Below are 14,767 nucleotides of genomic sequence, written 5' to 3'. Positions count from 1 at the left end.
CAGCTTCCAACACAAGAAGGTACTTGCAGAGGAACTCTCCGCCCTTCTCAGCGCCAATGCGGTCGAGCCCGTGCCATCCGGGCAAGAAGGGCTGGGATTCTATTCCAGGTACTTCCTTGTGGAAAAGAAAACAGGGGGGATGCGTCCCATCCTAGACCTAAGGGCCCTGAACAAATATCTCGAAAAAGAAAAGTTCAGGATGCTTTCCCTGGGCACCCTTCTCCCCATGATTCAGCAAAACGATTGGCTATGCTCTCTGGACTTGAAGGATGCCTACACACACATCCCGATACTGCCAGCTCACAGACAGTATCTGCGATTTCAGGTGGGCACACGCCACTTCCAGTACTGTGTGCTACCCTTTGGGCTCGCCTCTGCGCCCAGGGTGTTCACAAAGTGCCTAGCTGTGGTAGCAGCGGCACTCCGCAGGCTGGGGGTGCACGTGTTCCCATATCTCGACGATTGGCTGGTGAAGAACACATCAGAGGCAGGAGCCCTGCAGTCCATGCGGATGACTATTCGCCTACTGGAACTACTGGGGTTTGTGATAAATTATCCAAAGTCCCACCTTCTCCCAGCGCAGAGACTCGAATTCATAGGAGCTCTGCTGGATTCTCGGACGGCTCGCGCCTATCTCCAGAGACGAGAGCCAACAACTTGTTGTCCCTCGTCTCGCGGGTGCGAGCGTCCCAGCAGATCACAGCTCGGCAGATGTTGAGATTGCTGGGCCACATGGCCTCCACAGTTCATGTGACTCCCATGGCCCGCCTTCACATGAGATCTGCTCAATGGACCCTGGCCTCTCAGTGGTATCAGGCCGCCGGAGGTCTAGAGGACGTGATCCACCTGTCCACGAGTTTTCTCGACTCCCTGTATTGGTGGACGATTTGCTCCAATTTGACTCTGGGACGTCCCTTCCAAATTCCTCAGCCACAAAAAGTGCTGACCACGGATGCGTCCCTCCTGGGATGGGGAGCTCATGTCGATGGGCTCCACACCCAAGGAAGCTGGTCCCTCCAGGAACGCGATCTGCAGATCAATCTTCTGGAGTTACGAGCGATCTGGAACGCTCTGAAGGCTTTCAGAGATCGGCTGTCCCACCAAATTATCCAAATTCAGACAGACAACCAGGTTGCCATGTACTATGTCAACAAGCAGGGGGGCACCGGATCTCGCCCCCTGTGTCAGGAAGCCGTCAGCATGTGGCTCTGGGCTCGCCGTCAAGGCATGGTGCTCCAAGCCACATATCTGGCAGGCGTAAACAACAGTCTGGCCGACAGGTTGAGCAGGATTATGCAACCTCACGAGTGGTCGCTCAACTCCCGAGTGGTGCGCCAGGTCTTCCAAGCGTGGGGCGCTCCCTTGGTAGATCTCTTCGCATCTCGAGTGAACCACAAAGTCCCTCAGTTCTGTTCCAGGCTTCAGGCCCACGGCAGACTGGCATCGGATGCCTTCCTCCTGGATTGGGGGGAGGGCCTGCTGTATGCTTACCCTCCCATCCCTCTGGTGGGGAAGACTTTGTTGAAACTCAAGCAAGACCGAGGCACCATGATTCTGATTGCTCCCTTTTGGCCGCATCAGATCTGGTTCCCTCTTCTTCTGGAGTTGTCCTCCGAAGAACCGTGGAGATTGGAGTGTTTTCCAACCCTCATCACACAGGACGAAGGGGCGCTTCTGCATCCCAACCTCCAGTCGCTGGCTCTTACGGCCTGGATGTTGAGGGCGTAGACTTTGCCTCTTTGGGTCTGTCAGAGGGTGTCTCCCGCATCTTGCTTGCTTCCAGGAAAGATTCCACTAAGAGGAGTTACTTCTTCCATTGGAGGAGGTTTGCCGTCTGGTGTGACAGCAAGGCCTTAGATCCTCGCTCTTGTCCTACACAGACCCTGCTTGATTACCTTCTGCACTTGTCTGAGTCTGGTCTCAAGACCAACTCCGTAAGGGTTCACCTTAGTGCGATTAGTGCATACCATTACCGTGTGGAAGGTAAGCCGATCTCAGGACAGCCTTTAGTTGTTCGCTTCATGAGAGGTTTGCTTTTGTCAAAGCCCCCTGTCAAGCCTCCTACAGTGTCATGGGATCTCAATGTCGTTCTCACCCAGCTGATGAAACCTCCTTTTGAGCCACTGAATTCCTGCCATCCGAAGTACTTGACCTGGAAGGTCATTTTCTTGGTGGCAGTTACTTCGGCTCGTAGAGTCAGTGAGCTTCAGGCCCTGGTAGCCCAGGCCCCTTACACCAAATTTCATCACAACAGAGTAGTCCTCCGCACTCACCCTAAGTTTCTGCCAAAGGTCGTGTCGGAGTTCCATCTGAACCAGTCAATTGTCTTGCCAACATTCTTTCCCCGTCCTCATTCCTGCCCTGCTGAGCGTCAGCTGCACACATTGGACTGCAAGAGAGCATTGGCCTTCTATCTGGAGCGGACACAGCCCCACAGACAGTCCGCCCAATTGTTTGTTTCTTTTGATCCCAATAGGAGGGGAGTGGCTGTAGGAAAACGCACCATATCCAATTGGCTAGCAGATTGCATTTCCTTCACTTACGCCCAGGCGGGGCTGGCTCTTGAGGGTCATGTCACGGCTCATAATGTTCGAGCCATGGCTGCGTCGGTAGCCCACTTGAAGTCAGCCTCCATTGAAGAAATTTGCAAAGCTGCGACGTGGTCATCTGTCCACACATTCACATCTCATTACTGCCTGCAGCAGGATACCCGACGCGACAGTCGGTTCGGGCAGTCAGTTCTTCAGAACCTGTTTGGGCTTTAGGATCCAACTCCACCCCCCGAGGGCCCTGTTTGTTCTGTTCCAGGCTGCACTCTCAGTTAGTTGGTAAATTTTTTAGGTCAATTTCAGTTATGTCCTCGCCGTTGCGAGGCCCAATTGACCATGGTTATTGTTTTGAGTGAGCCTGGGGGCTAGGGATACCCCATCAGTGAGAACAAGCAGCCTGCTTGTCCTCGGAGAAAGCGAATGCTACATACCTGTAGAAGGTATTCTCCGAGGACAGCAGGCTGATTGTTCTCACAAACCCGCCCGCCTCCCCGTTGGAGTTGTGTCTTCCCTTGAAGTGTATTGTCTTGCTACATACTGGACTGGCCGGCTCGAGCCGGTTTCGGGCGGGAAGACGGCCGCGCATGCGCGGTGCGCGCGAGGACTAGCAAAGGACTTTGCTAGTGAAGTTTCCGATTGGAGGGGCTGCCGTGGACGTCACCCATCAGTGAGAACAATCAGCCTGCTGTCCTCGGAGAATACCTTCTACAGGTATGTAGCATTCGCTTAATGGAACCAAACGAGCATAGTGGTGATTAGATGGCAACACCAGAAATTGGGAAGCAAAGTCAGTGCTGGACAGACTTCTGCAGTCTGTGCGCGGATCATGACTGTACAGATTCAGCTTCAGTAGCTGGAGAACAAAGCCAGTGCTGGGTAGACCTCTACAGTCTTTGCCCCCAAATTAGCAAGGACAAATTAAGATCAAGTAGTATCACATCATACCATATACTATGAGTTTATCTTGTTGAGAAGACTGGGTGGACTGTACAGGCCTTTCTCCGAGGACAAGCGGGCAGCTTGTTCTCACATGTGGGTCAACGTCTGCATTGGCCCAGGAAAGGGAGAGACGTTATTTTGCAAGCAAAATCAGAAAAAATGTTTCTGGAGTCTTCTGCACGCGAACGGCCGTCTTCCCGCCTGTTGCGTGAGTATTCCCGCTAGTTATTTTTTCTCCACGGTGAGGTTCGGTTGATTTTTTTCCTCCTCACAGGCCCGGGAAGGAGTTCTTCTGAACGGTTTTTGTGCTTCTTTTCTTTATTTCTTTCAAATTATAGTTAAAACAAAAAACCCCCATAGTTTCTTTCTTACTTTTTTTTTTTTTTTTTTTTAGCCCCTTTTTAAGTTTCCTTTGTTTGTTGATGCGGCTGCTTTAGGCTGAGTGGTCGGGTGGGCCCCTTTTTCATGCTATTTTTTCTTTTAACAGGCACGATTGCATCCTTTGATTTCGCCGAAGCCGTTTTTTCGTCCATGTCATCGAAGACACCCAGCGGCTTCAAGCGTTGTACTCGGTGCAACCGGACTATCTTGGGTATCGATACCCACACGTGGTGGTGAATCCAGTGCTTTGGCCCAGACCATAGCCCAGCCGCTTTCACATGAAGAAACGGACCCAAGCGTCTCTAGAGGCCCAGCGAGAGAAGCTTTTTGGGGCCCAGTCCGTTCCTTCGACATTGGTACTGAGGTCGTCGACATTGAGGGATGCATCGACGTCGGGAGCAAAGGTAATGGCTGCGGAGTGACCAACTCGTGCTTGGAGCAGTGAGGCGTCGAGTGGGTCTCCACCTGTCTCAAGGCCTCCTGTTATGCAGGCCGCCCGGGACCGGCTGACTGGACCCGGCCCCAAGGAGACATGAGAATTCCACATCTTCCTCTTCGGTACCGAGGAGTCTCGATGACGGGCGTCGAGTGAAGGTGAAGAAGCACCATCATCGTTCTCCTTCACACGGTGCCGGGAGCTCCGGGGCGTCGAGGGATTCGGCACCTGAGAAGCGTTGGCGCCGAGAGGATCGCTCCCCTTCTATTCAGGAGGTGCCGATGCGTTGGTCTAGCAGCCCGTTACCTGCTCCCAAGCCTTGACAGATTCTACTACTACTACTACTATTTAGCATTTCTGTAGCGCTACAAGGCGTACGCAGCGCTGCACAAACATAGAAGAAAGAGAGATTCTGCCACGGGCTCCTGTACTGACCCTGCAGCCTTGTCCGATGGTGGCTCTTGACGAGAGCATCAGGGCCTTCCGGAGCTTCTGGAAGGGTTACTGCACCAGGCTGCTTCAGTGTCGGGGGTGCTTGCGCCTTCCGTTCCGACGGCTGCAGCGGTCTCTGGCCCTTCGCCTGTGGTGAGGTCCCCAACTCTGGTGCCGCCTGCGGCATCGGTGTTGGCTACCACCCAGTTCGACTCTCCGTCGGTGGAGGAAGCTTCGCCGGAGTCCAGGCAGGTGTCGACTTCTCAGCCTTGGCATCGAGGACATCGTTCCTCGGCGTCTAGACTGGCTCAGTTTCGGACTGCTCTAAGAGATGTCTTGTCCGATACTGAAGATGAGTGCTCGTGGGAGGAGGAGGAGGATCCCAGGTGTTTTTTCTCTGACAAGTCCTTTGGGATTCCTTCTGAGCCTTCCCCTCCACCAGAAAGGAGACTGTCTCCACCAGAGAGTCTATCCTTTACTTCCTTTGTCTGGGAAATGGCTGCGGCTATTCCCTTCCCTATGGAGGTTGAGGATGAACCCAGGGCTGAGATGCTTGAAGTTCTAGACTATCTTTCTCCACCTAGAGAGGCTGCAATGGCTCCTTTGCATAATGTACTCAAGGAAGTCCGTATGTGAAACTGGTCGTTCCCTCTGTCTAATCCCGTGATCCCTAAGAGAACTGAATCCCAATATCAGATCCATGAAGTTTCAGCTACCTCACAATTCCATGGTGGTGGACTTAGCTCTCAAAAGGGCCAAGAGTACTAGGGACTATGCCTCGGCGCCCCCAGGCAGAGAATCTAGGACCTTGGACTCTTTTGGGCGGAAGGTGAATCAGGCTGCTATGCTTGCTGCCAAGATCCAAACATACCAGCTCTTCATGAGCATTCACCTGCGGAACTTGGTGAGGCAACTGTCTAGCTTGGTTGATGCACTCCTTCCAGAGCAGGCCGAGCCTTTTCGCCAGGTGGTCAGGCAGTGGAAGGCGTGCCGAAAATTCCTGGCCATGGGTACGTTCGACACTTTTGACATAGCATCCAGAATCGCTGCCCAAGGTATAATGATGCGCAGACTCTCATGGCTGCATGTCTCTGACCTGGATCATTCGGTCCAGCAGCGGATGGCGGATGTTCCTTGCCAGGGAGATAACCTTTTTGGTGAGAAAGTAGTGAATCTGGTTGACCAGCTCAAAAAGCATAATGATGCTATGGATTCTCTCTCCCGCCGGGTGTCTTCTCTAATATTTCCTCATCTAGGAGGTTTTTTGGATGGAAGAGTGCTCCCTATTCCTATGCTAGGCGTAGGTACACTCCTGCTTCTTGGCAGCCTGTCCAGGCTCAGTCCCAGCCCGCTTGTTCTCGTCAACAGCGAGCACCTAACGCCACTGCGGCTCCCCAGCAAAAGCAAGGGATGGGCTTTTGACTGGCTCCAGTTCAGCATAGCCTCTGTAAACCTGTCAGTACCAGATGACTTGCTGGTTGGAGGGAGGTTAATGTTTTTTCACCAAAGGTGGCCTCTTATAACCTTCGACTGGTGGGTTCTTCAAATTGTCCTGCTAGGATACACCCTCAATCTGGAATCCAAATCTCCAAATTGCCCACCGGGAGCTCAGTCTTACAGCTCTCACCACAAGCAGGTACTTGCAGAGGAACGTTCTGCCCTTCTACAGGCCCAAGCGGTCAAACCCGTTCCACCAGGGGAAAAAGGGCTGGGATTCTATTCCAGGTACTTCCTTGTGCAAAAGAAAAAAGGGGGGGTGCATCCCATCCTAGACCTAAGGGCCCTGAACAAATTTCTTGTCCGAGAAAAGTTCAGGATGGTTTTCTGGGCACCCTTCTTCCCATGATTCAGGACAACGATTGGATGTGCTCTCTGGACTTAAAGTATGCTTACACCCACTTTCGATACTCCCAGCTCATAGGAAGTATCTTCAATTTGGACTGTGAACACAGCACTTTCAGTACCATGTACATATCCTATATAATAATTTGCACCTCCAACATTCTACATCTGGATGCCTGGGTTCGTAACATCCATTCCCACTTATTGCCCTGCCCTCGCGACAAAACATAATATCACAGGGCGGAACAATGAGGGGGAAGGGAACGCTGGAGGTGAGATGTCAGGAGGAGAGAATCGCGGTACATCGAGGGGGAGGGAGGGAGGAATGGAAGGGTGGGGAGGCCAGGGCAGAGGAGAATTGATGGACATGGATGGGAGGACAGTCATAGGTGCCCTGTATCAGAGGCTTGGGGAGGCTAAGCTTCCCCAGCCCAACCGTGACCTTCCCCTGGCTGCTGCCTCCCCAAACGCAGGGCTGCCTGGCGCAGCAGCGCTACAGCCAGGCAGCTCTCAGAAGGTCCCTCCGCTCCTTCCCGCCCTCAGCTCCCCGATCGACAGCCCTCCTCTCCGTTCCTCCTCCCCTTGCTCGTGTTTAACCCTTTTACTTTCAGGTGCAGCAACGGAAGTGAAGAGGACAACACAGCGGGCTCGCCTTCAGCTTCTCCCTTCCCTCACAAAGTGTCCCGCCTTCTGTGATGATGCATTTCCTGTTTCCGCGAGGGCGGGACACTGTGAGGGAAGGGAAAAGCTGTGTAGTCCTCGTCACTGCCGTCGCTGCGTCTGAAAGTAAAAGGGTTAGACGCGCGCTGGAGGGGGGGGGGAGGAACAGAGAGGAGGGCTGTCAGGGAGCTGAGGGAGTGCAGGGAGCATCACTGGACATGGATAGGAGGGCAGGGGGAGAGAAGAGATGGCTGGAATTGGAGAGGAGGGCAGGGGGAGAGGAGATCGCTGGGCAGGGGAGAGGAGAATTGCTGGGCATGGATGGATGTAGGGGGCAGGGGAGAGGAGAATTGCTGGACATGGATGGATGGAGGGGGCAGGGGAGAGCAAATTTGCTGGACATGGATGGAGGAGAGGGCAGGGGAGAGAGCAAATTTGCTGGACATGGATGAAGGAGAGGGCAGGGGAGAATGGAGAGTTGGTGAACATGGATGGATGGATGGAGGAGGGGGCAGGGAAGAGAGGAGAATTGCTGGGCATGGATGAATGGGGGCAGGGGAGAGAGGAAATTTGCTGGATATGGGTGGATGGAGGAGAGGGCAGGGGAGAGTGAAGAGTTCCTGGCTATGGATGGAGGGGAGGGCAGGGGAGGGAGAACATTTGCTGGATATGGGTGGATGGAGGAGAGGGCAGGGGAGAATGAAGAGTTCCTGGCTATGGATGGAGGGGAGGGCAGGGGAGGGAGGAAATTTGCTGGATATGGGTGGATGGAGGAGAGGGCAGGGGAGAATGGAGAGTTGCTGGACAAGGGGAGGGAAGTCAGGAAGGAGATGCACATGGATAGATGGGAGGGAAGAGAGGAGAAATGCTGGACATGGATTGAGGGGAGGGAAGAGAGGAGAAATACTGGACGTGGATGGAGTCTGCATACTCTTTATCTTTTAAAAATCACAAAAAAAGATTTAAAAAAGAAACATAAAGCAATCCGTATCTCGTACCCCTGGAGCATATTACTCATTATATACCCTTCCCAATTATTACTTATCATGACATAACATTTCTCCTAACGGTTCCCTTAAAAACATAATCACCATTACATGATAACCTTGCTAGCACCCTTTTCATTTGTGTGGGAAACAGGCCTTTTCTACTAGTATATTATAATAGTCAAAAAGCATTATAATAAAACAGGTACATATGTGTTCTAAGAATGTTAAAGATGAAACAATGAAAAAAATTGTATATATGCATTAAATGAACACACTTATAGTGTTTATGCAACATTCATAGTGAGATTATAAAACTACAATTTTGTGTGAACAAGCATTCTTATATTTGACTACAACAGTGTGCAATAATGATTAGTAGAAAGTTAATTGAATCTGCCTGTCTTACCAATTTAAAAAGGGACTCTTGAAAGACAGAGACGGATATAGATTTCAATGTCAAGCTGACATCAAAAAGAAAAGGAAAAAACCTCAGCATCTAATATCCCACGTTCCCTTTTTAACAGATATCAAATCAAAATTGGCTGACAGTACTGTATCTTATAAACCATCTTGTGTTGTTACGTGCATGAAAATTCATGTTGCTCAAGTCAGTGCTCTAATACCGTAAATATTAAAAATAAACTGTCTTGCTATGCAGATCTTACTGAATACAATTACAGAAATAGCATTGATTAAGATTTTATTACTCTTATTCAAAACACTTTCCTTCAATGAACCTTCGTATTTATTACGACTTCTGATTCCATATTTCCCCAACAGAACATTAAGATCTGCCCTGCAAAATCTCATCATTCCCAGTTATCACATACTAGTACATGAACATGTCAAGAGAGAGATTTTCTGTACAAGGACCAAATCTGTGGAATGCTGTCCCTCAATTACTAAGATTACAATCTTCCCTACTTAAGTTTAAGATGGACCTCAAAACTTATCTTTTTGAACATGTACTTTTGCCCATCTGGGAGGGCTATTAGCTATGTACCCCTATTATTTTTACCTCACTCACTCTATGCTATCACAGTTGTACTTCTGCTCTATTTTACCCATTTTTGTTTCCCTTCTTTCGTCCTATTATCAATTTTTTCCCCCCATCTCTTCTCCCCCTCTTCCATTTTTAGATTGTTAAGCTGCCCTGACGGTATCCAAGGGGCGGGTTAGTAAATACTAAATACTTGGAACTAAGAATATTCATCCTGCTGTCTTAGAACACCTGCTTACAGGTGTGTAACTTTGCTTCTCATAGGACAAGCAGGCTATTTTATTCTCACAAGTGGGTCGACGATTCACGTTGGCCTGGGAATGGGCATAATAGCCAGCAAAACCTTACTAGAGCCTTCTGGTGCGTGTGCTGCGCACAGTGCCTTCTCACCTGTCGCATGACCGCGCTCCTCATTTTTTTCCCTCCGCGTGAGGAGCAGCTGTGTTTTTCCATCACTCCTTTTTCACCTTGGAAAGAGCCCTTTTTTTGTGTAGCAGGCCACAGCTCGGCAGGTGTTGAGATTATTGGGCCACATGGCTTCCACAGTGTATGTTACACCCATGGCACTTCTTCAGATGAGATATGCTGAATGGACCCTGGCTTCTCAGAGATATCAAGCCACTGGAAGTCTGGAGGATGTCATCCAAGTGTCCCACGAGCTTGTATGCTCTCTTCAGTGGTGGACAGTTTGGTCAAATCTGACCTTGGGACTATCATTCCAAATTCCCTAGCCACAAAAAGTGCTGACGACTGATGCATCACTTCTGGGGTGGGGAGCTGTTATTTCAGCTCGTAGGGTCAGTGAGCTTCAGGCCTTAGTAGTGGATGTACCTTATACTAAATTTCATCACAATAGAGTAGTCCTCCGCACGCACCCTAAGTTCCTGCCGAAGGTGGTGTGTGAGTTCCATCTGAATCAGTTGATTGTCTTGGCAACATTTTTTCCCCGTCCTCATGCCCACCCTTGCAAAAGCAGCTTCCACACAATGGACTGCAAAAGAACGTTGGCCTTTTACATGGAGTGGACAAAGCCTTTCAGACAGTCCGCCCAGTTGTTTTTCTTTTGACCCCAACAAGAGAGGATTCACCATCGGTAAACACACCATTTCCAGTTGGCTAGTAGATTGCATTTCCTTTGCTTATGCCCAGGCTGGGCTGACTCTGGAGAGCCATGTTACAGCTCATAATGTCAGAGCCATGGCTACGGCTGTCGCTCGCTTGAAGTTAGCCTCCATTGAAGAGATTTGCAAAGCTGCAACGTGATCTTCAGTCCACACATTCACATCTCACTACTGCCTTGAGCAGGGTACCTGACATTCGGTTTGGGCAGTCAGTGTTGCAGAATCTGTTTGGTGTTTAGAATCCACCCTCCTAAGTCTGTTTTGTTCTGTTCCAGGTTGCACTTTCAGCTAGTTTGTATATAGTTTAAGGTTAATCTATGTTATGTTCTCACTGTTGCGAGACCCAATTGACCAATTGTTTTGGTTGAGCCTGGATACTAGGGATTCCCCACTTGTGAGAATAATATATAGCCTGTCTGTCCTCGGCGAAAGCAAAGATACTTACCTGTAGCAGGCATTCTCCGAGGACAGCAGGCTTATTATTCTCGCAGTCCCACCCACCTCCCCTTGGAGTTGTTTCTGTCCTTTTTTTTTTTCCTTATGCTGTTGGTTTAAAATGAGGAGCACGGTCACGCGGGAAGGCACTCCGCGCATGTGCGGTAGGGCACAGTACACGTGCCAGAAGGCGCTAGTAAGTTTTTGCTGGCTATTATGCTGATTCCCGGCCTGACACGGATCGTCGACCCACTTATGAGAATAATAAGCCTGTTGTCCTCTGAGAATACCTGCTACAAGTAAGTATATTTGCTTTTCTCAAGGCTCATTAGATTTGGTTAGGTGTTATGGGTACAACACAGATCCACATAAAGAGATTTGCAAGGTGACCACTTGGTGGTCATTACATTACTTAGTCAAATATTACAGGCTACTTGTGCAGGCAAAATGCTGTTTTTGGAGCTTGTTGTCAGCAAGTGGTGCTAGTTCCTGTCCTAACATTGTTTTGGTACGTAGTCATTTATTTTGCCATATACCATTGCAAATTAGGCATAACAAACACATTAAAACAAACTGCAAGTAAAAATGAGACAGCTGTGTGCAAAAACATACCCATAAACATCACTGCATTACAGTGCAATTCACTTTTCATCTGAGAATCTACCACTGCACTGCATCCCACCACAGCATGCCATACAGAGTAGATCTTAAACCAATGGCACCAAAAGCCAATTGAAACGGATTTTTAACAACCATTTAAGCATAGTATTCCTTTCTATTTTCTGAAGACGCACTGGACACTTTCCATTCGTAGGTCCACCAACCAAACAATCGCCATTGCCTTGTTTCTTCAAAATGAATTTGTTTTAAAGAGAATGACTAGCAATCAAGTAGCAACTGACTGCAGTCTTCTGGTAGGTGCATAGCAGAATACAAAAAACAGAGGTACATAAGCGTTGCCATACTGGGACAGACCAGTGGTCCATCAAGCCCAGCATCCTGTTTCCAGCAGTGGCCAATCCAGGTCTCAAATACCTGGCAAGATTCTAAAAAAGCTCAATACATTTTATGCTGCTTATCCTGGAAATACTGTCATACTGCTGCAACGTAGGTCTACAAGTAATATCACATGCACAACCAATATCTTCTAAATAGGTTTTTCGGGGAAAGTCTCATATGGTCACCGGGGCTACTTTCATTTCACCAATAAGGTGAACACCTATTTGTGACAGGTTTAATCATAGACAAAACCCCCAACCTTCCTGAATGTGTGGTCAAGCAAGCATTTATCAGTAATGGTGGTAGGCTGACAAGAAGGCTGAGAGACTGTCCAGTGTGAGATTATCCCTTGAAAAAGCTGGAAAAGCGAAACAGGCACCTGTCGGGGTTGCAAATACACCTGGACACACAGATAAGTGTTGTAGAGCTACCTCCGCTAGCACTGAACAATAGGCATAGCCACCATAATGGACATTTTTTGATAAAAGAGAGAACGTTTGGAGTATATGATGTGTTGCAGCAATACATCTAGCAAATTAAAGAAAAAAATTAAAAACTAAAAAATATAAAGAGAGTTACTGATAAATGCTTGCTTGACCACACATTCAGGAAGGTTGGGGGTTTTGTCTATGATTAAACCTGTCACAAATAGTATTTTTGATAAGAGTAAACAAGCTATTCACATCTAGCCATTCCATTCCACTCATTTTATAGATTTGTATCCTATCGTCCCTCAGCCGTCTCTTCGCCAAGCTGAAGAGTTCTACCCTTCCTCATAGGGAAGAGTCATTCCTCATAGGGAAGTCGTCCCATCCCCTTTATCATTTTTGTTGCCCTTCTCTGTACCTTTTGCAATTCCACTATATCTTTTTTTGAGATGCGATGACCAGAATTGTACAGAATATTTGAGGTGCGGTCGCACCATGGAGCGATACAACGGCATTATAATGTCCTCATCTTTTACTGTCATTTCTTTCCTAATAACACCCAACATTCTGTTTGCTTTCTTAACCACCGCTAAGCGTATCAACGATGACACCTAGATCCCTTTCCTGGTCGGTGACTCCTAATGTGGAACCTTGCATTATGTAGCTATAGTTTGGGTTCTTCTTTCTCACATACATCGCTTTGCACTTGCTCACATTAAATGTCATCTGCCATTTGAATGGCCAGTCTCATAAGGTCCTCTTGTAATTCTTCACAATCCTCTTGCCATTTAACAACTTTGAATTACTTTGTGTCATCAGCAAATTTAATTACCTCACTAGTTGCTCCCATCTCTAGATCATTTATAAATGTTAAAAAGCAGCGGTCCCAGCACAGATCCCGGGGGGAGCCCCACTATCTACCCTTCTCCATTGAGAATTGTGACCATTTAACCCTACTCTGTTTTTGTCTCTTAACCAGTTTTTCTCGCTTTTAACCAGTTTTTAATCCACAGTAGTACACTACTTCTTATCCTATGACTCTCCAATTTCCTCTGGAGTCTTTCAAGAGGTACTTTGTCAAACGCCTTTTGAAAATCCAGATACATAATATCGATCGGCTCACCTTTATCCACATGTTTGTTCACCCCTTCAAAGAAATGTAATAGATTGGTGAGGCAAGATTTCCCTTCACTAAATCCATGTTGGCTTTATCTTATTAATCCGTGCTTTTGAATATGCTCTGTAATTTTGTTCTTTATAATAGTCTCTACCATTTTGCCTGGCACCAACATCGGGCTGACTGGTCTATAATTTCCCTAGTCATCTAATTTCCTATAACACCTTATGGATCAATAAGATTTTAAACTTAACCCTAAATCCTGTAGACAGTCAATACAATTGCTCCAAATGAGGTGTAATTATTTTGTTTTATTTTGTTTTGGATTTTGATCCCAGCTTTTTCAGTAGTAGCACAAGGTGAGTTGCATTCAGGTATAGTGGGTATTTTCCTGTCCCTGGAGGGCTCACAATCCAAGTGTGTTCAATCTAGACATTTGGTAACCCGAAATATAACAAATTGCTGTAATCAGGTTTCAAAAATGTCTGCAGTACCATTATAAAATCTGTGGCTGGGATCCATTGGTTTTGATCTCAACAACAATCGGAACTTAATACAAGCATCTCTGACTTTCGGCTTCATAGTCGAGGTCAAATCCTAAAATCACACCCAAGCTGCATACCTGGGTAGACACACATTTTTTGAGCTGAAATATCAGACACACATGACTTTCCACAACCATTACCTACATTTTGGAAATATACTACAGTAGTCTGTTCTTACATAGTCATTCTATAACCTCTCCCACATTACCCAAGCATCTGGATTGATCTGGAGTGATAAGTTAATATTAAATGAGTCCCTCTAGATCAGTCCAGTTCCTGCCTAGTATCTCAATTGTAAATAGCTATGCAGATGTGTTGTAAGGTATGTTATTATCTGTCATTTGGTTTCTCCTAGTATTTATGGGGAGTTAGATTCACTGATTTAAGAAAATACTAGCCATTGAAAGCCTGCATAGAATGCTATATAGTGATGTCACTTCAGTAGTTCTTAGTCTCATGCTGGTAGAACATATACTCAAGGGTCTGGAGGGACTCGAGGAAAGAAAATTAGCAGGTCTAATTTAACTTTGTTTTTTCATTCAACCTTTAAGGATGTTATTAAAACAGAATCTGAAAAAAAAACAGGCCATTTAAAAATTATATTCAGCTTTCAGCTGTTTGAGCAATAATCTGTGACGTTTTGAAGCCAGATTGTTGGATATCTAGTGTCTTGCTATACAAGTCACCAAAAAGTGAAACTAATCAAACTTCCATTCTATAGGACACCTGAAAACCTGCCTGCCTGTACTTGTTAACTGTGAACTAATTTTGTGTTTTGTCCAATAAGGGAAGGTCAAGAAGTTCTGAGAGTAATTCTATGAGGGGGCACCTGGCTTTCAAGCTTATTTTATATAGAGAGAATTTCAACAAATTTCAGCAAGTTTTGAAGTTGTA

At 47.5% G+C, this 14,767-nt stretch overlaps 1 protein-coding gene across 3 annotated transcripts in view; it reads left to right on the top strand.

Moving 5' to 3' along the window:
- Window positions 1–14,767, top strand: part of LOC115463549 (RNA exonuclease 1 homolog) — a 307,692-nt gene that overhangs the window by 138,753 nt on the left and 154,172 nt on the right. The window lies entirely within an intron of this gene.

Source organism: Microcaecilia unicolor, chromosome 2 (genome assembly GCF_901765095.1).
Source record: "Microcaecilia unicolor chromosome 2, aMicUni1.1, whole genome shotgun sequence".
Classification (NCBI taxonomy): Eukaryota; Metazoa; Chordata; class Amphibia; order Gymnophiona; family Siphonopidae; genus Microcaecilia; species Microcaecilia unicolor.
The sequence above is the reverse complement of the archived record's forward strand: the minus strand, read 5'-3'. Positions and strand labels throughout refer to the sequence as shown.